General features: G+C 31.3%; 1 protein-coding gene and 1 long non-coding RNA gene across 2 annotated transcripts in view; one reads left to right on the top strand and one right to left on the bottom strand.

The window, feature by feature from the left end:
• Positions 1-3,539: 3,539 nt before the first annotated feature.
• LOC130899094 (elongation of very long chain fatty acids protein 7-like) overlaps positions 3,540-26,753 on the top strand; it is a 50,080-nt gene continuing 26,866 nt past the window's right edge. Inside the window, exon 1 of the mRNA XM_057808843.1 lies at positions 3,540-3,735. The gene's annotated coding sequence lies outside the window, so the exon portion shown is untranslated. The remainder of the gene's footprint in view (positions 3,736-26,753) is intronic.
• LOC130899097 (uncharacterized) lies at positions 15,751-16,910 on the bottom strand. The gene is made up of 2 exons (XR_009059970.1): positions 16,749-16,910; positions 15,751-16,351 (listed from the first exon to the last, which is right to left on the bottom strand). It is a non-coding gene; the product is annotated as an uncharacterized LOC130899097 (long non-coding RNA).

The following is a 26,753-nucleotide window of genomic DNA, read 5'->3' as shown; positions in this document are numbered from 1 at the left end:
TTTTCTTCAAATCTCCATGTCATTAATATTTAGATTTTCCGGTATAATATGAACACGCACAACAAATCAAAATAGTTATTAACATCAGCAACAACTAATTAAATCATATTGATAATGTACAGGATACATACGAAAGTTTCAAACTTATCTATTTTTTCAAAATTTAGTTCTTATTTCGATAACATATTACGAGGGACATAAGTAAACTTCTACTTAAAGAGTTTAAAGAATTATTAAAGTTCCGTATAGAACTTTTAGTATCAAACTAGAAGAGTCTTATTAAGACATGAAATAAATAATGTAGAAGTACCACAAGGTAATGTATTGTGGATAATCCTTTTTCTATTTCATTTTCCAATGATACTCCATTATTGAAGCCATCTTTGATTATGATATTGCTTTAATAACAGTAAACAAAGATCACGAAGAAACAATATCATTCTATCTCAGACCATAAAGTTGATGGACCACTGTCTTGACCGAAAAAGTGGTAAAACATTTAATAGGGATTAACGTAAAAACGATCTTGTACAACTATGAACGAGTTTATACTCTATTGTCTGCTTTTAATGACTGAACTAGTAAGTAGTGCTTCTATTTTGATAGTTAATTGTACAAATAATCAAAAAAATGAAAAGAAAACCCCCCAATTACTATTTCTTTTATTTACTTTAATGTTTTGAGATGAGAAATGACAAATTTGAAGTGGTTCCGTTTTGCCTACTTCTAAAATCGATTTAGAAAGATCGCAATTGCAAAAAGTGCCATAATTAAGAACAAAGAACGGTTGGGTCACGTTTTTTAAACTCAGGTATCAAAGTATTTTATCATATAATTTACTTGAGTGCTTCAATTAGTAAGGAATTGAAAGATCTTCATTAAGAGATCTGAAAAATCAACCAACGACTTTTCTGAAAGTTTCTGAGTATTTTTAAAATTATTCTGAGTCATTGTTTGACCCTTGCAGGTATTATTGAGGGTCGGATCACATATATATGATTAAAGATGATGTATATTTCACTTTCTCAATTTAGTAGTTTCAACTATCGCATTCCCCTCGTTTTTTAGCACAGAAAAATCATCCGATTGCACTATATATTTTTTAAATCTTTGTTTTACTTAAGTACTACAATTTGTAAGCACTTGAATGATTGACTTCTTTATTGAGAGACTTGAAAAATCAACCCACAGATTTTCGAAACTTTAGAGTAACAGTGATGATAAAGAGTAGTTTAAAGAAAGATTATTACAAAGTAAATTCAATTGATACCTCGTAAAATACTAACAAAAAAATCTGGTATAACAAAATAATTTAACTCAATTAAAAAAAAAATAACGTGATTAGATAAAAAAACAAACATTTTTATAGTAATGTATTTGAAAGAAACTAATTTTATAGTACGTCATGATCAATTTTTACCGAGGGAACCAAAAAATACTGACGGTATTCCAGATAACCATCTTAATTACCAAGTATTTCAGCAATTTTATCATTACAATTGTCTTGTATCTAACTTAAACAACACCAGCACAGAGCTTTGTAATGGATATCAATTTTTGAATTATTTTTTATAGATAGTTCCACGTTCCAAATACTGGCGCTGACTGTTGTGTATTCAGTTCGTTTTAGAGATTATGACCACTATAAATAATAATTTTAGAACTGTAAATAAAGATGTGAGACTTTTACTTATTACTAACCTTTATCTTAACCCTCTAAATGACCATAGATAAAGCAATGTATGTATAGATTTGGGGTCTTGTATACAGTGCGATCCAAAGGATCTTTCCTTTCCCTTTCTCGCTGCGATACTAGAAAACTCAGTGTTTATAGGTGTTCCATCAATTCAACCCCTTTTAAAGAGTCTAGAACGTGGAATGGCTTTAATTGCCATTTGGTTATAATTTCCCAGAAGAGTCTTTGTCTGGCTCAGCACCTGTAGGTAGTTCCAATAATTGGTTTTGCTCCTATTTACGCATTATTTGCTAGATCTAACGTCTTCAAGTGTTTGTTGTTGCATTCTGCAGATCTACTCTGATTATAATTTCCCAGGAGAGTCTTTGTCTGGTTCAGCACCTGTAGGTAGTTCCAATAATTGGTTTTGCTCCAATTTACTTTCTTTTCTAGTGCATTTTCAGTTGTTTTGAGCTGATAACGCAGCTGATAACTAGACTGCGTATTCGATAAAATTCGTTTTCCAAACGAGAAACAAAGAAAGTTACATGTATCGTACCTCTTCCATCGTTCTTTATCTCCATTTTCTCAAATTACTTCATCAATTACCTGACAGTGGAACAAAAATATCTTCTACATTAGACCAGATGTTGTTAGCACGAGTTTTCAATAACGGAAAGTATATAAATCGCGCAGTCCAGTATTATTATGTCAATGATCGAATTATAATGTCATTTTCACGGAATGATATCAATCAATTAAGAAATTTGTCTGCTACTAGCAATTCTCAATCACGATGGAATATTACGTGGTGAAAAATCTATGAATCGCCTGCTCAGAAATCTAGTCGTTTAAGACGAATTGCTCAATGTAGAAGCCTCAAAACTATCAAGTAGTATTTTTTAGTGTCTGATCGACCCTCTGCAACAAATTCATGGTAAAACACACCGCGATTAACGAAAAAAACGATGAGCTTCGACGTCATATTTATAAATCCACGTTTCGTCACCAGTAATAATTCGTTCATTGAATGTACGGTTCCCAATTACGTTTTTAAGCATCTTTTTTTTGTTAAGCTCTAAGATATCAACACCACGACTTTAGAGCACCATTTTTTCGACTTTTTGATGAGGCTAGTTTTCTAAAACTCTACGATTTTCACTGAATGCTTTGTGTCTTTCAAATACTTCGTTCGTGATAAAGTAAACTCTCCCAAAAGACTTTTGCCACATTTAAAAGATTCCGTAGCTGTATAAATATAAAATATTTGTCTATTGGGCTCTATTATTATTTTCTCTTGTATAATTATTCGTTTTATTGTTGAGTTTGACGAGAGTTGTGCGGGGAAATTCAACTGATTTTTTTGACTATGTCCCGATACTTTGCATTTGACGACATAGGTATCGATTATTTTTATGAAGAAGCTATAATTAATCAAATAGTCATTGCTGCGGAGCAGCACGGGTCCTCTGGTCAGATTTAAAAGAGATTTCTTGCACGGATATATCAAAATTGGCGGTTATGGCTTTAGAAAATTTATCAGTAACGAATTTTCCATTTTTCAATGAATTCATGGATAGTTGTGGATAAATATAAATAAGTATATAATGATTATTACTCACTCTAAATTACCATGTAACTTTTTGGTTTGTTTATTTCATATTTTGTTTGTATTTATTAAAAAATTGGTTTTCAATTGATTTTTTTTATAATCGATTAAAATGAATATGCAATTATTCATAATTTTAATAAAACAAAAAATCCATTCACAAACCACGTGTGGCTTAGGTTAAGTCAAACAATCATCGAAAAAAAAAGAAACGAAGGTGGGGACTTAATAAATGCAACTTTGCTTTTATAATTTAAAGCTGGTGGTTCTTCGCGGTACGCTATTTGGTCGTTGCATTCGCTTGATTTTACGTTTGGAAGGATAAATAGAAAACTAGTCAAAGCAGTCGCGGATTTACTTTCATTTTCGCGATATACAAGGTAAACATTCGACAAGTGGATGAAGTTTTGTGGTTTGTAGTGTCAGTGGTTAGTTTCTCGCAACATATAAGGTAAATTATTCATTTTATTACATTATTTCATAATAAATCATCAATTATAATATACAATTAACTACCTAGGTAGGGTTAGAAAACTAATAAATAAATTATCACTTGAACATAAATATTGAAACTAAATCATTTCCCAATGCCCTTATTTCAGTTAAGTATTTTGATTTCTGACTAACTTAAGTTAGTTTTAAATAATTAAAAACTGTGATTATTTGTCAATATATACTTCCTCTATTTTCACGCACTTTTCAAAACATCTACATGAAGTTACTTTGCCACCAGAAAAATATGAAGCATCTTTAAAGTCGAAATTTCCTACAATACCCGTTGATGTTAAATATTTTACCCCTTAACTAGGCATTCAGCTTTGAGAACAAAAAAATAGTCGGAAAGGGTCAAATCAGGACTATATGGTGGGTGATCAATGCCTTGAAACCACATACAGTAGCCTTAGAAAGCGATGTAGTGTTGATTGTAACACCCCGGCTGATTTTACTGCGTCTTTTTTCGATAATTATTGTTTGAAGCAACTGTCTTAGTAAGTCATAGTAATATGCCGCGTTCGTCATCAATTTTTTGATGCCCTTCGTGACCCTTGCCTTGTTTAACGCGGGCTCTTCTTTCTGATGCTACGTCATGGAATCCTTTTTGGATAGAAATCAACTCTTGCACTTTTGCACTTTACAGAATTCCTTGCACTAATTTTTGTCCTTAGAACACTCTTTTTGGAAATGCTGGTGCTACAATTTCCGCCACTAATTCAAAGTTTTCTGAAGTAGTCCCTGCCAGTGAAACAGCTCAATCCCATTTCTAATTGTTCCTTCTTCTGTTTTGACTTGTGTTGGTGTTGATCCTTCTCTAGTTAAAGATTTTATAACTTCACGAAACTCAATTTGAGACATTTTTCAAAATATTTTGACTCGTTCGAGCTCTAGTATAATACAATAGATTGAAACGGCAAGTTGAATCTTTGTTTAAAGCTTGTTGAAACTTGTCTGACACTTTATTGACTCGCACGCTGGCGGAAAAATCTATAGCAAAAAATCTATAGCCTCCATTATTTTTTTTGATGAAGAAGAATGGAAAAGAAATCTTAAACAATCAACAGTAAAGAAAATACAAGCTCAAATACGTCAAAATAAGAGCTTCTATTCCAATCGTTTTTTCAAATCTCATAAGTTTTTTACTTGTTCGATGCTATCTTATTTTTTAGTAAGCGCCATTTTGAGATCCGATTCCGTGGCTATATCAGGATTTCTAACTCAAACTTTCCTCTTAAGTTCATTCCATACATTCTCGATAGTATTTAAGTTCGGGATTTTAAGCGAATCTTTCTCCAGGTCTTCTGTAGACTCAACCTCTTCGATTTCTAGCATCCAGCTACACTCTGCATTGTTCATCAGTCCAATTAACGTGTTCTCTGGCACTTCGTAGACGGGCTGGAGTTAATTTTGGACCAGCAGCTGGGCTTTTTGTCTCTATGTTAGCTGCCTTAAGTCTTGTTTTGACTGTCCATCCACACCTCGGGTTTCTTGAGCTTTTGTATGACTTGAACAGCGATGTGCTGGAGCCTCGTTTTCCATGAAAGTTTCCATGAAAATCTGGAAACAGCAGATGACTCGTATTCAGCGCACTTTATCACTTGTTGTATTCATTTGGTTTTGAATACGTCAAAATTCGAATTCAACAACCAAGTAATGTGAAAAAAATACCGTTGGGTTGACCCAACAGTCACGAGACGATTGTGTATAGTATAAACTTTCACCGATGTTGCCAATTCTCAATGTGATTCTTATATTTCCAATATTTAATTTTATAAAGAAAGAAAACAAAATATTTTATAATAAAATTGAGATAAAGACCTTGGAATTAGATGGAGCGTAAAAATCTTTTGTGTACAACAAAGATTTTTCTCTCAATGTTTGTATTTGGAAATTTCCACGCATCTATTAAAAAATAATTAACCTTTGATCATATATAGCTATTGCCTTGTTTTTTTTATTATAAATACTTTATATTTTATTCATTTACTTATTTCTTAGTGTAGATATATTATATATTAATAAAATTCACTTAAATATATGTTTACTTATTATATTTGGTATTTCGTAAAATGTCATAGGGATTTCTACGTAAAATTGTGTTTGCAAAACCAATTTACATACCAATCTATGTTCCGATTAAAATAAAAAAATTCGCAAGGACAAACTAGTTATTTCCAAAAGGATTTATATGATCGCTGTTAGATTTTTAAAGATCTTCATAAAACCAGACGATTAACAACGCTCAACATGCAACAAAATTTTTATATTTTATTTAAAATACATAAAATGGAATGTTACAAGTTTCAAGAAACTTCAACAACAATCTGTCACAAACATCTGTTTAACCGATGTGGTTGATCTCATTTTAATCGAAAAGTTGTTTACGATGATTTTGCGCGGAGTTTGAATTTAGATTTGAAAGTTTTTTTTTTCGAAGTCCTTCGTTTTACAGCGGCCTAGGTAAATTATTTTCCAAAATATATGCTAAATACAGTAGTCCAGCCTCTGCTTCTTTTATCAGGGAAGCCCTCACATCTGGAGGATACATTAAACCCTGATTGGGATTCCAGTTTAAACACGGGCTATAAACCATACCTAACCTAACCTAACTTCTGTAGTTTCAACTATTATTGGGCAGAATTTCCATGTAAATAAGCTCGTATCAGTACATTAATAAAACCCATCCTTTCTAGGGAAGCTGTAAAGTATGATTAAACAAAACCTATAAATCACATAGGTTCGAAAAACTAAGCAGTTTTTGAAATTATTTCAAGTTTATTGCACTGTAGCAAAGCTCTGTGGTCACAATAGCGGAAATACGTTGTTTGTGGTTCAGCAGCCATATTGGTGTTGCGCAGATCATGGTTCTCGATTGTTCTGTGGCGTCTTGGTTGATTAAGCTAGGTTAGGATTGTGTTCTATAATGGCGTGCACAATTATTTAATTTTGTTTTTTAATAAACGTTGTTTTTGTACATGTCCATCGTTGTTTACGATTTAAAATTATTTGAAACCTAATTTAAAACCATTTACAATATACTTTTCCTTTTTCACTTAATATTTCGGACACAACTTTTCAAAGGTAAATCGAATACTAGCATGTCGGGAATGTAATTTGCAAAAATATTTTTGGTGATGTAATATCAAAAAACCATAGTAGTTATATCAAATTGATAGGGGATGTTATGATTAATAAGTTGGTAATATGTAATTTACGTAAGCTCCGGGTAAGGATATGGTTAAACTGAAATCAATATCGATTATCCTGGGAACCCTGGGGACTTAGTACCTTATTTCTCGGAAGGTCTTCGGGGCGCAATTACCCTTACAGTAACCCGGATAAAAATTTTACTAAGGGATGTCGTTTGTAACCATATAGACAGCGAGGTATTTTTATGACGTCCTGGTCGAAGATGTAGAGATAGAACTGTAAGGAACTGTACCGAATGTACCGGGTGGACAATTAAGAACAGCCCTCGGCCATAACTCAGGATCTCAGGGCATATTTAAAAAAAAACATAAAAACGTAAAATTTTTGAAAATTTACTTAATTACGTAGCACTTTGTATAAGATAATTGAATTCTGCGCATTTTCCATTCTACAAGTTTTAGTCAATCTCTTCAAATAAGAGATGGGGGAGAGCGGGAAATTTTGATATGAAAAACGGTTCAAGTACGGTTCTGCTTATTCGATTTTTATAAACTTGATGTATATGTTTTGTATATTTTAAAAATTGTGATTTCTCTTGTAAATTTTAAATGGAAGCATAAAAATTTAAGCGAATATTTTAAAAGTGAACTAAATTAACATTATAATAGCGAAAACCGCATTTCGATCAAGTTCGGCTAAACAGAACCGGACTTACAAGGATTTTTTTTTTCAGAACAAGGTCCCACTCTTCCTCACCTTATTTGAAGAGATAGAATAAAGCTTGTGCAATGAAAAATGCGTAGAATTTGTTAAAGAATTCAATTATAGTATATAAAATGCCACTTAATTGGGTAAATTTTCAAAAATTTCACCTTTTTAATTTCTTATTTTCAAATACGCCCTCTAATTTTAGACTGAAAATTTTGAAAATGAATTTTACGTGTTCTCAAAGTTATTTTACGCACCCGGTACTTAATATCGGAAAAATATATGGACCAATAAAATACTGAGATATTTGAGGAATTAATTGAGCTGCAGAAAAACCAAAACAGTGGCTGGGATATCTGGATGAATGACGAAACAGCAACAAATATCTATAGGAAAGGAGTAGAAGGATTGGACGCTTCAAAAATAGATTACAAGAGATAGAACCAGACCCAAACACAATGATAAAGGAGGACAACGTCTTCATGGATTGCAAAGATTGTAAATTCGGAATTTATATGTCTATTACGACCTTGATTGATTCACTTTTCGTGCGAAAACTTTTTGTGTTATCCACTTCACCAACACGCTCAATTACCCCGGTTCAAATCCGGTTCGAGACCTGAGGACCCACTGTAGATGTGGTGTATATCCAGTATAACTTGATACCTGTTTAGTTTAAATATACATATACGTATATTTATAAATAAATAATCAACAACATTAAAATCACTGATTTATCCGGTTTTTGGCTAGAATTAATATATTTTTGATCTCCAAACGAATGTACAGTCTTTCTTTTTTCTTTATTTCTTTTTTATGATAGGACGTTTAGACACTATACTTTTTTTTCAAAAACAAACTTGCCTGTTTTAAAGACAACAACCTTGAAAAAATATTCAATGTCTCAAAATGAAGGCGTTCGTTGACCGCGCCAAATTAAGTTTTAAAAGGTTATAAATTACGGACGATGGTCAAGGTAAGCTGCAAAGTTGACGTTATCGAAGTTTCTAAATTTATCATTGAAGATAAATCTGTAAAACTCAATTTTAAACTTTGAGAAAGTGTCTTTAACGAATATACAAAAGTTTATTTGAAAATAAAGAATGTTGGCCCTTTCCATGTTGATGAACACGTTTCAAAATATTCACGTGTATTTAAAAATAAATGTATAGCTGAACAAATTTGTAGAAAGCAACTGGAAGATTGCAAACCTTTAAATTATCTGCAGTTGAATAAAATTTTAATGAATAATATTTATTTTTATTCAACACGATAATCGCTACTTTGAAACTTTATTTTTATTATACAGTTCAATTTATTTTTGATCTGCGGGAATAAAAAGAAATCATTGGGTGCCAAACAAGGACTATACGGCGGATGACTCATCAATACGTTGTTTGGATTGTTCAAAAACGTTTTTGATTGAACTGATGTCTTCTGCGTATGGTTTCCCTAATTTTTTCGAACATTTTTGGTAAACAAATGCTGGCGTATCATCTAGAATTGACCTTTCTACGTAACTTTAATGGAAAGGTAGCCATATGTCCAGTTATTTCCAAAAAGCAGCCGACCATTTGCTTCGAGGTTCTTCAATTGGATTTGGCTCGCCTTGAAAGACCCAAACAGTCGATTGTTTCAAAAGAATAGATCCTTGATTCGTTGCCAGTCACGATCTTATAGACATTTTTTGTTCAAAAACGTTTTTGATTGAACTGATGTCTTCTGCGTATGGTTTCCCTAATTTTTTCGAACATTTTTGGTAAACAAATGCTGGCGTATCATCTAGAATTGACCTTTCTACGTAACTTTAATGGAAAGGTAGCCATATGTCCAGTTATTTCCAAAAAGCAGCCGACCATTTGCTTCGAGGTTCTTCAATTGGATTTGGCTCGCCTTGAAAGACCCAAACAGTCGATTGTTTCAAAAGAATAGATCCTTGATTCGTTGCCAGTCACGATTTTATAGACATTCTTTGAAGTACCGTGATTGAATTTATTCAGAATTTCTTTGCACCAATCGATACAAATTTTTTTTGAGCGATTGTCAAATTATGCCGTATCTAACACGAACAAATCTTTTTGAAAGCCTAATTTTAACGCAATATTGAATGTATGCGAGTTGATCTAACGCTCAAGTATGCCTCAATCTCACGGTATGTCACGTGACGATCCTGATCATCACCAAAAATCAAAGCAAATTGATTAGCACACTGCTCTTAGTTTAATCCGCCGATTTTAGTTGTCCACCCGGTACATTAAACATGGATACACTATTATACCCTTGAGGGTATAATATCTTGAGGAAAATTCACCTAAGAAAGTAAAAACTAGGTTTGATGGGTACAGAATTTTGGGGATCCAAAAGTGTAGACAACTTACTGCTTTTCTGTTCCAAAATTTGAAAATATGACTTAGTTGAAAGCTATTTTATACAAATAGAGAAATGAAAGCTTATGTCGCCTTGTTAATTTACGTAAAAAGATTTATCATTCTCAAGGAACTTCCTAGAACTGACCCTCACGCATTCAAACTAAGCCTGTACGAATTTAATTCGTCTAAATCCTTTATGAACCTTGATTCACTTTTTTTTTTAAACAGGCCCCAAAACTATTTTTGTAGGTCAATGAAATATTCGAAATTGCAATTCATAAATTTTTATCTGATTGACTATGTCTAATCGCTTTAAGTATTTAACATAAATATTAGAGAAACCCGCATCGTGTTAATCACGTTTCATGTTTCAATAACGTATATATGTAGCAGTAGCCACAACCAGATGCGATTAAATCCATAGCCTATAATTATATCTATAAAAAGTCATTGAAAGACTTATGAAAATACGTGTTTTGTCATTGTTCTGATGATGGAATCTTCCATTCTGTAAATTCTCAAATACTTCAGCAACATGGATTCTCAAATTTTTTTATTTAAACTCAATTATTTTACATTATAATACGTTATTATTTGAAAATACGCTTTAATTCATTCTGATAATACAAATAATAGGAACAAATCATTTAATAAGCCATGTAAAAATCTAATAATTAATAACGTGTCCATAAGACAGCAGTTTCAATTTCTGCCTGTCGTATTCTTTGAATATCAACCAGCTGGTACTATGCCGTTTGAATTTACCGCGCAAATAATATCTTAACTCGCGTACATGGTTGCCAAGCTGTTTCTGTTCGATTCCGTAGATATAAAGTTAGAGTTACGAACTTTTATACGTTATTCGTAAATAATTAGAATTAGGATAATTGTATTACAAATACATTTGAAGATGATCAGTTTTTGGAATTTTCTGATGGTTATTTTTCCTTATAACTAAAAAACGATCAGAACTACAGAGAGCGTATGAAATTGAAGTTAAATATCTAATTTTTAATTGAGTTATCTCGGTGAATCTAATTCAAATTTTATGTCCTTAATAAATATACGAAAAATTAGAATTTTTTAACGGTAACGATCTTAATTAGAAAATAATTTGTTTTGTAAAAATCGATGAAAAAATTCGAGAATATAAACTAAGAAATAAGAGTGATAATTCTTAATTTGGGTATCAATAATGAGACATTTTATATTGAAAACAATTGCATGTAACAAATATTGTGTCGGCAGTCACGAAATGTTATTAATTTCAATCTTCGATGCCAATAATATTATTTAACATACTCGCAAAAGTACATTACCGGTTGAAAAAATATTTATTGAACGTGTTTTTTTAAAACTTTATTGAAATACCGAAATTTGTATATAAATATGTGAGGTGATTAATTGTACCTTGGGAACAAAAAATTATTTCGTATAGGTCATTCACAAGAAGACCTTCGATTGCAGACAGCATTATATTAAGAACAATAATTAGACTTTGATTCCAAGTAGGACGATTGTTTTTGAACCTAAAATTTTTTTACTGTTATCAAAGATGTTTATACAAAAAGATCGATTGATTTTTCCGAAGAATATTTATTATGCATTCTACAAAAATAAAATTGTTTGTTAATCTCCTGCTCCTTATAATACTTGTTTTGGAAATGCCGGTCTGTGCTGCAGTTTTTTTTGTTTTAGGACCCATTCTAATTGATGAAAATTATTGACACAAGTCATTGTAAATAACCTCCACACCGTCTTTCAGTGTGATAATAAAATTTCAATAAAATTGCTCCATGTCGTTAATTTTTTATTAAATCTCGTATAAAAATTAATTTCTATTAACAAATATTCTGACACAAAAACATTTGATTATATTAAGATTTGTTTTTTAAATAATTTTCTTTGGTACATTGTAAGTTTAGCCACCATTTTATGACATTTGAAGCATGAAGTTAGTAACGAATTGAATAACATTCTTTGTTTAAACAGATAACCACTGATTACACATTTTTAACTAAAAACTTGACGTAAATGTGCGAATCCATGAAGATACAGCTTTAAATAAAACTAAAGAAGTCCTTTAATTATTTTATTAAATCTCGTATAAAAATTAATTTCTATTAACAAATATTCTGACACAAAAACATTTAATTATATTAAGATTTGCTTTTTAAATAATTTTCTTTGGTACATTGTAAGTTTAGCCACCATTTTATGACATTTGAAGCATGAAGTTAGTAACGAATTGAATAACATTCTTTGTTTAAACAGATAACCACTGATTACACATTTTTAACTAAAAACTTGACGTAAATGTGCGAATCCATGAAGACACAGCTTTGAATAAGACTAAAGAAGTCCTTTAATTTTTTATTAAATCTCGTATAAAAATTAATTTCTATTAACAAATATTCTGACACAAGAACATATAATTATATTAAGATTTGCTTTTTAAACAATTTTCTTTGGTACATTGTAAGTTTAGCCACCATTTTATAACATTTGAAGCATGACGTTAGTAACGAATTGAATACCATTCCTTGTTTGAACAGATAACAACTGATTACACATTTTTAATTAAAAACTTGACGTAAATATGCGAATCCATGAAGACACAGCTTTAAATAAAACTAAAGAAGTCCTTTAATTATTTTATTAAATCTCGTATAAAAATTAATTTCTATTAACAAATATTCTGACACAAAAACATTTAATTATATTAAGATTTGCTTTTTAAACAATTTTCTTTGGTACATTGTAAGTTTAGCCACCATTTTATGACATTTGAAGCATGAAGTTAGTAACGAATTGAATAACATTCTTTGTTTAAACAGATAACCACTGATTACACATTTTTAACTAAAAACTTGACGTAAATGTGCGAATCCATGAAGACACAGCTTTGAATAAGACTAAAGAAGTCCTTTAATTTTTTATTAAATCTCGTATAAAAATTAATTTCTATTAACAAATATTCTGACACAAAAACATTTGATTATATTAAGATTTGTTTTTTAAATAATTTTCTTTGGTACATTGTAAGTTTAGCCACCATTTTATGACATTTGAAGCATGAAGTTAGTAACGAATTGAATAACATTCCTTGTTTGAACAGATAACTGTCAATGTTGTTACCAAATAATTTATCAATACTGTTATAAATTCATATATTTTTTTTCGTTAATTTACACAAAAAAAATGAACATTGGAGCAAAATAGTACTGGAATCGGATCTAAATGGTGTATGAAAAGTGTGACTTGGCCTTTATTCGATTCCTATCAAATAAAAATTTAAAAAAAAAACAACGACAATAAAATATATTAAACGGTCGTTAATTTTTTCTTTTTCCCCAACCCCAGTCCTGTAAAGGAGTAACTCCTATATCAGGTAAAAAATTTCCTACCAAAAATATACCCAACGAATCTTTCTCTTTCGAATACTGTCATAATAATGTTGATTTTTGATCAAAGTTAACCTAAAGAACAAAAAAATTATTTGAACAATATTTCTAAACGTATGTTTAAGAAAATTTAATCGATTTCATATTAAATATTATTTGTACTATTTAACTATTCAACCGTAACATAATTAAGAGTTGCATTATTATATTTGGCTTACTCGATAATTGATTATATTTAATGAAATTATAAAATATATTTAGTGAGATTTTAGAATTGAATATTATTAACTCGGTAAATGAATGTATTCCATCCAGTTGAGGTTATAATTGTTAATATTTAAAAATTTATATGAAACAACTTAAATGGTGAAATAAATACGGCAACGCCGCAACTGTCAAGTGTTCGAGATTGTACGATCCGCGAGGAGAGAAGAGATGATGAGTTAGTCGAAACCAAAATAACGAGATGGGATTCTAGCGTCAATATTCAGTATTAAAAAGTTATATTATCAATAGTATAACCACTAGTGGTTTAATTTTCGCGATAAATTTGACGATATATAATGTTACTGAATCGTTTAACAACGTATTAGACATTGAAAAAAAATTAGCCCAGACATGGCTTAAAAACTATTGTGGTAACTTATATACGTATCATAAACGATTATTTTTAGCAATTTCTTCAGTTTAATTTAATATACATATAATAATATACTTTCCAATAGTATATATATGAACCACACGAAAAGATATCGATTATGATAAAAAGTAACCGTTAGCAAACACCTCTAGATACTAGTAGCAATTTCGTCTAAAAAAATCTGTTGGGGATTAAGTTGCATAAATCTTCTGGTGATACCCTTGAAATACTTCCTTTATATCAATCCCATTTCTCATTTAAAATTAATAATTCAAGGTCGTTTACCAACATCTCGTCTTTGTACTTTTTAGGCAAATTGAATATCCGGTTTATCAATGAGACAGTAATCTATTAACTTAAAATCATTAGATTTTCGTTACCAACGGAATGAGATATATATTTTCGACTAATTTCTTAAATAATGATTCATGACACGACGTATGAACCAGATACCCGGGCACCAGTACCTCACAGCGAATCGACGTCGTGTTAACCGTGTTGAGCGACCTCTAAAACCCTATATATTTGGCAAATTTCATTATTAATTTCCACGGAACTCTAGTATACGACGTAGATGTCGCCTACCACCGAGTAATAAAATTAAACTAACCTCTTATTCATAATTTTTGTTTACAAGGTAAAGCGAGGGTCTTACTGAGTATTTCTGCTCAGAAATACATAAAGTTTTCCTTGACTATTAGATAAAACAAAGCTTTTAAAACAATTTTAACAAAGAATAATTGTGATATAGTCAATGCTTCTTATCGAGATGCTAGTTTTTACTCAAAAGCTGCCTGTATAGCCACATAGAAATGGACCTCTAAAAACGAAGAGAAATAACTTCAAATTAGACATAAACAAAAATGGTGGAAGTGGAACTATTTATTTACAGTTTTATTGGACTTTTGTGGAACTATTCGCTTTTACTCTAGTCTGAAAATTGATTATAAGTTAGTGAAATTAATTTGAACAATTATAATAAAGAACGAAAAAAAGTTATTGTGTGTATATTATTTGTGAAATGTCTTTGGTGTAGAAAATATGAAAATTTTTTCTTTAATTAAAGTAATAACTTGATTTTACGCAAGAAAAGATGGTATTATGATAGTAAGCAAAATAAATAAAATATTTCGTACGTAATTACATCATAAATGCAATAACCTGTTCGATACGCAGCTGTAAATAAAATTTTAATGCAATCTAATCATTATCGAAAGCCAGTGTCGTACTAGCTCTCACTTTGTACTACATTTTTATTATAATTATAAATTGAAATGTTTTAATGAATTCTGATGTTCAAAAACTATCATTTCAAGATGTGTGTCAATTATAACGGTTAATGATGTTAAACCAACCATTGAATTTAATTTTATCATTGAAATTTTGTAATTGATTCAATTCCTAAAATCAATTTGTGGGAAGTAATTAATTAAATTTTTTGACACAATATTACCTAATCCTGTACAGGCTAATCATTTTTTTGAAACTATAAAGAAACGAATAATACAAATATCGTTTTTACTATGTGGTTAATACATGAAAATTGATTTAAAGTATTTTTATTGTATCTATTTAACAACAATATAAAGAGGTAGATGTCGCTGCTCTGTTGCCATGTGTTATTTATATCCGTATTGTTTCTGTCGATCATTTCATTAATCATTTTCATCGTTATAAGGAAGTATTTGTGTGAATGAAAATTTAATATTCACATATTTTAGCTTTATTTTTCTTATAATTTGTTTAGAATATTACAATTGAAAAGGTATGAATAATAATTACGCTCCTTTGAACTTTTACCAAAAATAAAAAATATAATTCAAATTTCAAAGATCAAAAAGGTGATTGACAATAGGATGATTTTTATCTGCAATTGAATTATGTGAATAAAATTAATAAGGTGGAAATCAAACACATTTATAGTCTAGTTTAAGTAAATTCTTCTGACAGTAGACAAAGTTCTTGTCACGAACGCACACGAAGCACCGTTCCATTAGAGCAACGTAGAAAGGTCAATTTCTAAATGAAACAGCGGTTGATTCGATCAAATCACATGTACCTTAATCAGAATGGAAAAAATGCTTACAATTGGTTCAAACACATGAAAAATGTTTTGATTTTAATGGGGAATATTTTGAAAAACATTAAAGCCATATCCAATTATAAATTTTTGTCTATCTTAAAACCATGGCCCCCATATTTGATTGCGGGGACTGTAACCAGGATCAGGCTCGGTCCCACCCGGTAGAGGGCGTGTGTAGGGCCAGAGCAGGTGTTGTATGCAAACATTGTAAAGAGTAACTAGAATTAAATAGTATATAGTACATCTAAATGTTCTTGATCTTAGGTCTCTTATTTTTTAAAATAAGTTTTTTTAATTTTGGTAAAGACTTAAGAAAAGTCGAAACGTCAAATTTCTTCCAAAAATTATTAAAAAAACGAATTTTAAAACATAAGAGATCTAAAATCAAGAACATTTAGATGTATTAATACATCAAAAGGTCTAAGTAATATTAAATTAAAAAAATAGCATCTAACCTAGAATCTAGAATTTTCATTAATTTACGAAATTTTGACATTGTCATAATTATATATTAAATAAATTAAAACTGCCATGCTTAAAACTACAAGCAACCCTTGTACTATTGTCAAATAGAAGCTAAGTCTCAAAAATGGATGAAATTCTGGTAAAACTCACTTGAAGCATGCGCAAATATATTTCCCACAACTTCAAAGATAAATGCCGATTTCTTCAGGTTTAAATCACAAAATTTTCGTTTTATCCTCATTAGGACAACTTGTACCTATGTAATAATTCACTAATTATTTTCGTGTTGACATTTAGAATGTGTCAATTACAATAAACCTTGTAAAGCATCAACGATTGCAATGAAACATAACCTCATAATGGCCACCTTTACTTTAATGTCGGGTCACTAAGTTCGTAGTATGAAGAAATTCATCACCTTCATAAAAGCAATTTCGTTTTTTTCAAATAACCCAACAAAATGCAAAATGACACACGTTTGCTATTAAGCAGTAATAATACAAGGAACTTGACAATTGTTCGAAAAAATTTCGAAATCAATAGGCTGAGGTATTTTTCAGTCAGTATAACAACTAAATCTTGACCGTTTTGAAATATTGAATTGACAAAATCGAAATAAATCAATATGGCAACGTGGAAACAGCCCATTAGATCTGGTTTCAGTATTTGTTTGAAACATAAAAGGGGGGACAATTTATGTTGATAACCTGGTACATTTTCTATTTAGTTAAACGGCTGCATATAATATAAAGTAATTCATTAACATAAGAGGCAAATTTAAGTTTTTATTATTTGCGATTATTATAAAAAATTATAATTTATTGCTTATAATTAGACTTTATTAACTTTTCGACATTTATTTTTAAAATAAATTATCACAACAGGTTATCAAACAATTCTACCTATCAATTTAACTGAAATAAATCAGAGATTTAGTAATATTTGTTAATAACTACCAAACTACTCTAAAGGTGACGATTTGAGAGACAAAATCCAAGACATTTCGAAAGAGAAAGTGATTTGGTATGAAAATTGATGACAGACTATCTAAATCAGATGTAGAACAGCAGAAACATGAAAATTTCTCAAATAACCTCCAATTACGGGATGACTCTAATTACCAGATTTTCTTCTTCGAAATACTATAATTGTTTTAGAAGTATTCTGTTCACTTGAAAAGATTAAATGTTCTTACATGGTTTTATTCTTTAAATATCAATTAATCAGGTTTTCCCATCACCATTTGATGTATGTATTTTTGTAATAAAACTCTACAGTACGAAAATAGCAGTAACTATATTGATAACTTCCTCTGATGTAAATTTTTATAATAAAAATACGTATTTAAGTGCAGAGAAGAATAAAGAGACAAAGAAATAGAAAAAAAAAACGAGAATGCTACCAGAAAGGGACTAAATCTGGCAAATAGGGTGTATGTTATACCAATTCAAACTCTAATTCATTAATTGTGTCCGTTGTAATAATATATGCGTGAGCTGGTGCATTGTATTGATGAAACATTTTCTTTTTAGTTAAATGCCGTCGTATTTACTTGATTTCTTCGCTCAAACGTTGAAATAAGTTCCCATAATGCTCGCCGTTGATAGATTTTCTTTTTTCAATATAGCCAATGAAAATTATCCCAAAAAAAACCGACGCCACGACCTATCCTACAGATGGAACGGTCTTTACCTTATTTGGAACCAGGTCCTCCCTTTTCAGTCCATTGTTTTGATTGTTGTTTTGTTTGGGGTGTGAAGTGATGGATCTACGTTTCATCCATGGTTATGAAAAGGCGCAAAACATTTTTTGAAATGCTACTATGTCTATACTTTCAGTCGACGATCACTTAGTGCCGCTTTGTGAATTTTCTTCAATATTTCTGGAGCCATCACCTCATTTGGTCGACCACAGTGATGCTTCGACCTCGTTCAAACTCTTCTATCCAATATTTTACTATTGATAACGAAGGTCTTACTAACAGTCTCACCCAGAGTAGAATCAAGTTCAGGTTTTTTACTGGTTGAGCTAAGGCTTTTCAAATTAAAATATTATGTGAAAACTTGAAACATATGCTGTATAAATTGTGTACCTTCTAATACAGGTATTTTTTAAGTAACGACCGCCATTTCTAGGTCAAGTATAATAGAAAGATGTTCAAACAAAACAAAACAAAACTGAAGAAGAGAATATATACATAACAATTACGAAAAGAAAATGGGGTCTTAGACTAAGGAAACCAGTAACAAAAATAAGCAGAAAAGTATTTGATAATAATATAAAAGATGAAGAAAAAGATGCTGTACAAAAATGGATAAGAACCGATGTAATTAACATGGAAAGGGGTAATAGAAATAGTTAAAAACAGAAGGAAATAGAGATTTAGTTAACAAAATTTGACGAATATCGGTCTGTTTGTTTTAATACAGTTGCTGAAACAATGACAGCTCTACTGGGAGTTACATGATGATGATGATGGACGATGTTTTGAAATATCTGACAATTTCTTTGTATTATTACGATAACTGATGAAATGAAATAGTCAAAGAAATATCAATATACACGAATCTTCTGAAATATCTATCGAGAATTCGTGGAAAATATTAATATTAATAACAAATAAATGAGTGTATTGAAAAAACCAGTTCTATCATGATTTAATTGACTATTAGTGTATATTGCGTAGATATTTGATGAAGTAAAAAAATTTGAAACGGATTTTGATTGTTTTTTGTATTAAGATCCTGTCGTAATACGTAATATCAACAAATATGGGTGTTTGTTTATTGATTTCTTAATAAACTTAAAAATTGCATTCGTCAACCTTCGTTTTTATTAATAAAAAAATTTGATACTCCTCAAAAGTCGTTTGTGTGTCAAGGTTAAGTTTTATCGCAATTTAGGATATTTTTTAATTGCATCTTATTAACATTCATGATTGATTTGCTAATTTATATTATTTCTCAATTAGATATATCCTATAACTTCCATTTTCTTACCTCCCTACTTAATATTGCCGCTAACGTTTTGTCCTATATTTTCTTCCTACCTCTACGGTGAGAAAAATAACACTTTTTTGCCACATGAAAGCTTAATCAAAGGTTAAAAAGTTCGAAACTAAGATGCAATACCAAATCCTACGAAAAGTACGACTGTCGCAGTCCCTTCTGAGCTTTCCTCTGAGATGGTAGGTCAAGTACCCATGTACGCAGAAGAAAAACGAGAAAAACAAGTATACACAAAAAAAATGGCAAGTTTCCTCAATGGAATTTTCCAGCAACGCAATTTCAAGAAAATATTGAGATAGCTTTAGAAAGCACAAACTTAAATAATGAAGAAGATATGTATATATTAAAAAATTCTTAGCCTACTATAGAACCAAACAAAATTTCGATGTCAAAATATTTTAATACTCAACATGTTCCCATCTTAATTGGATACATTTATTACAGCGAACCTGCAACGTCTCTTTTCAAAAGAAATGTTTCTTCTTGCTCAGCAAACTAGACCTCCACAGCTTTTATTACCTCCTCGTTGAAAGAAAATTTACGACCTTTTAACCTTTTTTTCAGTTGAGGAAAGAGATGATAGTCGGATGGAGTCAAATCTGGTGAATAAGGGGGGTGTTCTAGTAATTCAAACCCTAAATCACGAATTTTTTGCATAGCAACATAAGATTTGTGTGCAGGGGTGTTGTCCTGCAAAAACAAAACACCTTTGGATAGCTTTCCGCGTCTTTTCTCTTCAATTTTTTCCCGTAGAGTGGTCAGTAATGTTGAATAGTAATCTCCAGATATTGTTCTACCCTTATCCCAAAAATCAATTATGATTACTCCATGGAAATCCCAAAAAACTGAAGCAAGAACTTTTCCACTAGATTTTTGGACACGAAACTTCTTAGGTCTTGGTGAACCAGAGAGTCGTCATTCCATCGATTGTTGCTTTGTTTTTGTATGGTAGAAATCGGTTTCAATTGAACGCGATTCTTCTACCCTTGCACGCTTTTGGTCAACATTCAAACATTTGGGCAGCAATTTTTCTCATGTCCAAATTGACGTGAACTATATGATGAACGCGTTCGTATGAAATATTCAGTGCTTCAGATATTCGTTTTAACCCAATAGTCTGATCTTGTCATGAACTGCATCGATATTTTCGTGGACTGACACAGAAACTGGCCTTCCCGATCGGTCATCATGTTCAATGGAAAATTTACCTCCTTTCAAGCTTGCAGTCCAATTTTTCACGGTCGCATCTTTTTTCTTTCAATTTATTGCGTAACTCTGGTTTACTTTTTTGACGTCAAACTTTACACTGACACTGAGTTATTGTTCGTTGCTATGGTAACGCAATATTTTGTTTATGCATGGAACTGGTCTAGGCTAACTAGATATCAATACATCTTCGTATTTGCTTCGAAATAATAGTATAGAAGGTTCTGATGAAAATATTTGGCTACTGGATAAGATATTTTTCAAATCCCCTACAATAATCTGTTAGCACTACTAGACTCCATTTCGTTTAATAGAGCTTTTCTATTAAGAAAATGGCCTGATGGAACGTTTCGTCCAATTCGATACTTAAAGCAGCCGAAGCAAGAAGAAACCCATACGAGAATCAAGCATATGTATTTGAAAAAACGTATGAGCGCTAGTCTTAGAGACGAGAATGGCGAAGAGGTTATTTAGCTAGTTGAAACTTGCGGTTAAAATGTGAAAAATGAAAGATTTTTAAATGCGAGGGTACATGACGCTTAGAGTTTCGCAAAAAATCCGATATCTCGTGAACGGATTAACCCTTAAACTAGCAAAATATTAACCAATGACTTTTTTTTCTTGTTTTCATGATTTCCCATCATTTAAACCTCAAGTAAGATGCCAGAAAAAAACTTTTTTTTCCAATTATGAACCATATGCCGGTTTAGGGGGTACTGAGATTCATAGTTGTTCAGATAAAAATTTCTAGAATTTAGCTGAATTAATTTTTTTACATTTAGATAATCTTTTTAATTTTTTTTTCTTCAAAATACGATACAAAGTTGACATATGCCATTAAATTTAAATAGTAATTAGTTTTGATTGCTTTTGTTATATGTTTTTTCTTAAATAATGGTAAAACAAGGCCCATGGCCATTCAATCATATCAATTAGATGAAAGCAATAAATTAAGACAACAACGCATCTTAGCTCAAAATAATTTTATTAAAAATAATATAATAATACACAAAATAATATAATAAATATCAATATAGTTCTCAAAAGCGTATTAATTTTGTTTAAAAAAAGGAATTTCAACTTTTAAGTAAACGGGTAAAGTATCAAATATCATACGTTAACAAAATGCATTTTCTAAAATAGAAAATCAGTTATCACGATTTTTCCTTTCCATAATTGCATTCAATACAATATTATGAAGCTAAGGCAATTTACCGCGATCCAAAAACAATATATTGTTTGTACAATAACAACAAATTAAATTTTTAGGATGAGACGCCATTTCACTGATGAGATTTTTGAAGGTTTTTGTTGATAAATGTTGTTATAACTTTCGTTTGACGTAAAACAGTATTACCAACACATTCACAATTAAATTCCCTTGCCCTGAGAGAAAAAACCAGATCCAAAGGTTTACCGCCGATTTTTTAAAAAAATATTGAACAGATGGTATCATATGTGATTCAATGCCCGTTTAAGGTTTAACATAAAAACCTGGAGTTTATCTCATTCGACTAAGAGCAAAAAAAAAACTGTTTTTATTGTAATTTCGAGAAAAATTAAACAACTAATGAGGAATTCAAAGATATCTGATTAAATGATGCTTACAATTGAATTGCAGCTTAAAATATGGACAATTTTGTCGAAAATAAAACTGGGGATTCAAAGTCAAAAGTTATTTATATTGAAAAAAAAATTACGATTCAATGAGCCCTTCGTTATGTTTAATAAAAGGATCTGAAGGTTCCAGAGGTTTCTATCCATTGGTAGAAATTCTGATCCTGAAAGTCTTTTTTAGCACCATGCAACAAAATTTTCTGCACCGTCTATGACATGTACCATGGATACTTCTCAATAGCCTCTAGTTTGTTCTTTTGAAATGAATTGGAACTTTTCTGAGTCGATTTCATTGTTATTTATGATGATATGGCAGAAATGTATTAGTTAAGCCAACAAACAAACTGTTCTAAATGCTTTGAAATTCATAACCAATAACGCTGTAAAATTTTTTTATTGTCCAGACTGATTTGTGACTTGATCGACCATCATGGGTTAGAGAAAAATATACACTCGTGTAGAGTAGTGTGTAATCTTGTCAAACTTCCATTTGGGGGGCCTAAATTGTTGAGAATACATTTGAAATAGCCTTTTGGCGTTAGCAGAACGAAATATTGTAGTTGGAAACTGTTTTTTTCGGATTCGTAGGAAATTTTGAGTTGAGAGACCTGCGCACTTTCTTTTAATAAATTATATAATGTTAATCTTTCAAAATCTGTCCTTATTTTCGTTAACTACTCTTAGAACTTTATCCACTGTATATAACTCATTGTGCACAACTCTGATGGCGCTTCTGTCGAAATGATCAATTGAATTTTTTTTCTAGATGGATACTTTTTTGGGTCAACTACTGAATGATTAGTTCTGTACTCACGAACGATTGAAGAATATTTGCCGTTTTCGCAATAAAGTCATCAACAGTTTTGTCATATTTTTCTTTCATTTCATATTTATAAATATTCACAATCATTTATTTTTTGCTAGGATATCCGTGACATTATACAACATAACGAAGCCGCGCCGCGTTTCGTCTGGAATGTTCACGTGATGATCATGCACTGATCATTGTTTTGGATCACGGTAGTGGGCAGGTTATTTTTTCTATTTAGAGGACTCGAACTAGTTTCAGTCGGTTTTAAATCGAATTTCGAGTTTGTTTTCGAAAAGTTTTTTTTGTTCCTGTGTTTGAAAACAAAAATAGTCGCAATTGAGTCCGTCCGCTGGAAAAGACTAACACCGATAAACATTTTATGCATTATTTTATCTGCGTATGTTATAAACTATAATATGTGAAATAATTTCATTATCACCTTGTATATTCTACGATGTAGGTAACCTATAAGAACAAAGAATGATAAAACATCGATAGTAATAATGGATGTGCCCAGCATTAATGTAATTACGATCTTACTAAACTATTTGTTAGACATTTACCAATTTAAATAAATAGACAATAATTTCCAATATCCAATACATTTCGAGGTAATCAGTGGTGTACATTAAACGGTATTTTTAAAAATCGAATTAGAATGAAAATTTCTTTCATATTCTGGATATACTCATATCTAAACCTAGACTTTTTTTGTGTGTTGGTAACCGACTTTAAACTTTACATACTCGTGAATAATTTTCGTCAACTGAGATTTCAACCGAGACTAGGACTCGGATCTTTGGTTCAAAATTCAAAGTTAAACATTATCATCCATCAAATATTCAATAAAAGTTTGTTGTATATTCTTTCCATGGCCGGATTAAGCTAGGGGCTTGGGGGGGCTATAGCCCCGGGCCCCAGGTCCAAGAAGGCCCCATTATTTGGAAATAATTCTGTATTTTTTGATGTGTTGATACCGCAAATCTAACGTATTGATATTATTTTGTGAATTTTTCCGGGTTTTCGAATTCATTAAGGGGGCCCCGTCATTATTTTAGCCCCGGGCCTTATAAATCTTAATCCGGCCCTGATTCTTCCATTCTTCAATAGCCACCTCTATGAGTTGGTTGTGATTAGAAACAGTATGACTTCGAATCCTCTTGTTGATATAGTACAATATATGTTCTATGGGATTCATATCCGGACTATTAGGTGGCCACTCTAATAAAGGGATCATGTAAGTAGCCACGTGGGGACGAGCGTTGTCTTGCATTACTGAAAAATTAGACCCAACAAACGAAGTAAAAGTTAATATTGGGCATTCATAGACCTCGTACGTATAAGAATCAATTCCGTATGAGTATCGAAGCAAATTACTCCCCAAAACATATTAAAACCACCACTAAAAGGCACTTTAGAAGATGTATTACAGCTGGCAAACCCTGCTTCATGCGAACGTCTTCTAACCGTTCGAGACACGTTGTATCAAAACGTTTTCTCCCTTGACCTGGAATTATGTCTTTCTTCCTTCCTTCTTTGGCAGTCATTTTTTTAATTGATACATTCCAAATGAACTTCCAAACTTGCAAGTAATTACAATCAACACCTTATTTTGTTTCAATCCTCTCTTTTTAAGAAAGTTTTAGTCTAAAACGAGGTTTAATACTGTCAAAATAAGATTGCGTCATATTATAGTAAACTTGAATAACAACTGTCACTGTCAAACTAGTTCCATGGCCTACTTTCAAAGAGTAGTGCGTTAATTTTGTGCAGCACTATATATTATCTGATTAATAAGTTAGTCCGGTGATTACAGCACAATTAGAGCCAAAACCCACGAAAATATGTCGCTGATTTTCTGGATTTAGGTAGTTCTCAGGATGCTCTATCGATACAGTGAAAATTAACATCAAATTTTTTGCCGCTTAGCGATATATTTTTGTTTAAATTTTCAAAATTTCGAATTTTTGCAAATAACGCGGAATCTATGCAGAATATCGAAAAAAGTGAGGGAATTAAAAATGTAGTTCAAAAAATTTCCTACAAAAAAGGTTCCCTGCGATTTTTTCCTAATCTCAAAATTACTCTTACAAAAAGCGAATTTTTTCAACAGTGCGTTTTTTACGAATAACTCAAAAAACACTTGAAATTTAGAAGTAAATTTCTGAAAAAAAAATACCGAGCAGGAAATGACCTTCGAAGAAGCTCAAATATGATTTTTCCTAACCTAAAATGCCAGAAATTGTCTTTTAAAATCTTTTTTGTTGTAAGTACTCTAAACTTAAGTGTGGGACAGACAAAGACAAATTGAATATAAAGAATCAATTGCAATCTAGTCGATTTCATCATCACTCTCGAGCATTTTTCCAAGAGGAATACCGTACCCATCAGGGTGTCTTCACTGTCTTCTCCTGCAGGACTGGTCTCTCGGTCAAAAAATTCTTCTTCCTCCAAGTTAACAGGAATCAGATTTGTGCATGAATTTTGTAAACACGACCTGCACAGGCTTTTACATAGCAGTCCAGCCTTCTTGTAGGTACACAAATTACTACCACATTTTTGGCAGTTCCAAAAAATTATTTTTAAGATATCTGAGGGCGCTGGTGGTTGCTTCATTGCTTTTGGTGACAAAATGTCTCCCATCCCAACTTTACTGGATCTAAGTTAGTATTGGAGAGCCATACTTGAACCTGGAAATACAATCTTAAGCAATGCAATTTGGCTGCACCTTAGGTTGGAGGAAGAGACCCTAGAAGAGTTATTTTCGCTAAGAATTGGTGATAGTTATCACCTCTCTTCTTATTGGCTCCTATCAAGGTACCCAATCCTTTGGAACCGATATTAACTGATTCTAACAATTGTTATCTGAAGGTGTAGATCTGCGAAAGAAAGTTGTTCGGTAGTATAAACACTGATGAGAGTCGATTTGTTGGAAGGCTTTAAAACTTCTCAATGCTTATAAAGGTCACAGTAAAACATTAGAGAAATAGAGAGATTATAAGCGTTCATACATTGAGAACCCCACAAACCAGATTCAAATATGCTAAAAATTGGAAATAAAAGACTCTTCAGTGTCAAAATTGGTCTTATTATCAAGAGGAAGCTTTCCAATTTTATGGTTCGTCATTTAAAAGTTTGAAAATCGAAATAATACATTGAAAAGTTGGTACAATGAAAATACTTGAAACTAAACTTTTTTAGTAATGGAAACCCTCGAAAATCGCAAAAAGTTTTAAGAAAAAAATGTCGTTGTGGAGCTCTTGGCGAGTTTTCAAATTTTTGATGGGAAACCGAAGGTTTTACGAACTTATTTGGGGAGGAAATTGAAGCTCGACAACTCAGCTACAAAATTTATGCTTTAGTTTCCTCGTTATTCTGCGAAAATGGAGCTGGTATAATCAAACTTGTCAACTATGAAAAAACCCAACATGCATTTTCTTTCGTCCCGAAATGTTGAGTTTTCGAAGAGATACAGCAGATTCTTCTTCAACCGAAGACATAATTTCCCTCAGA

This window comes from Diorhabda carinulata, chromosome 10 (assembly GCF_026250575.1).
Source record: "Diorhabda carinulata isolate Delta chromosome 10, icDioCari1.1, whole genome shotgun sequence".
NCBI classification, from domain to species: Eukaryota; Metazoa; Arthropoda; class Insecta; order Coleoptera; family Chrysomelidae; genus Diorhabda; species Diorhabda carinulata.
Note: the sequence above shows the minus strand (reverse complement) of the source record. Positions and strands in the feature narration are given on the sequence as shown.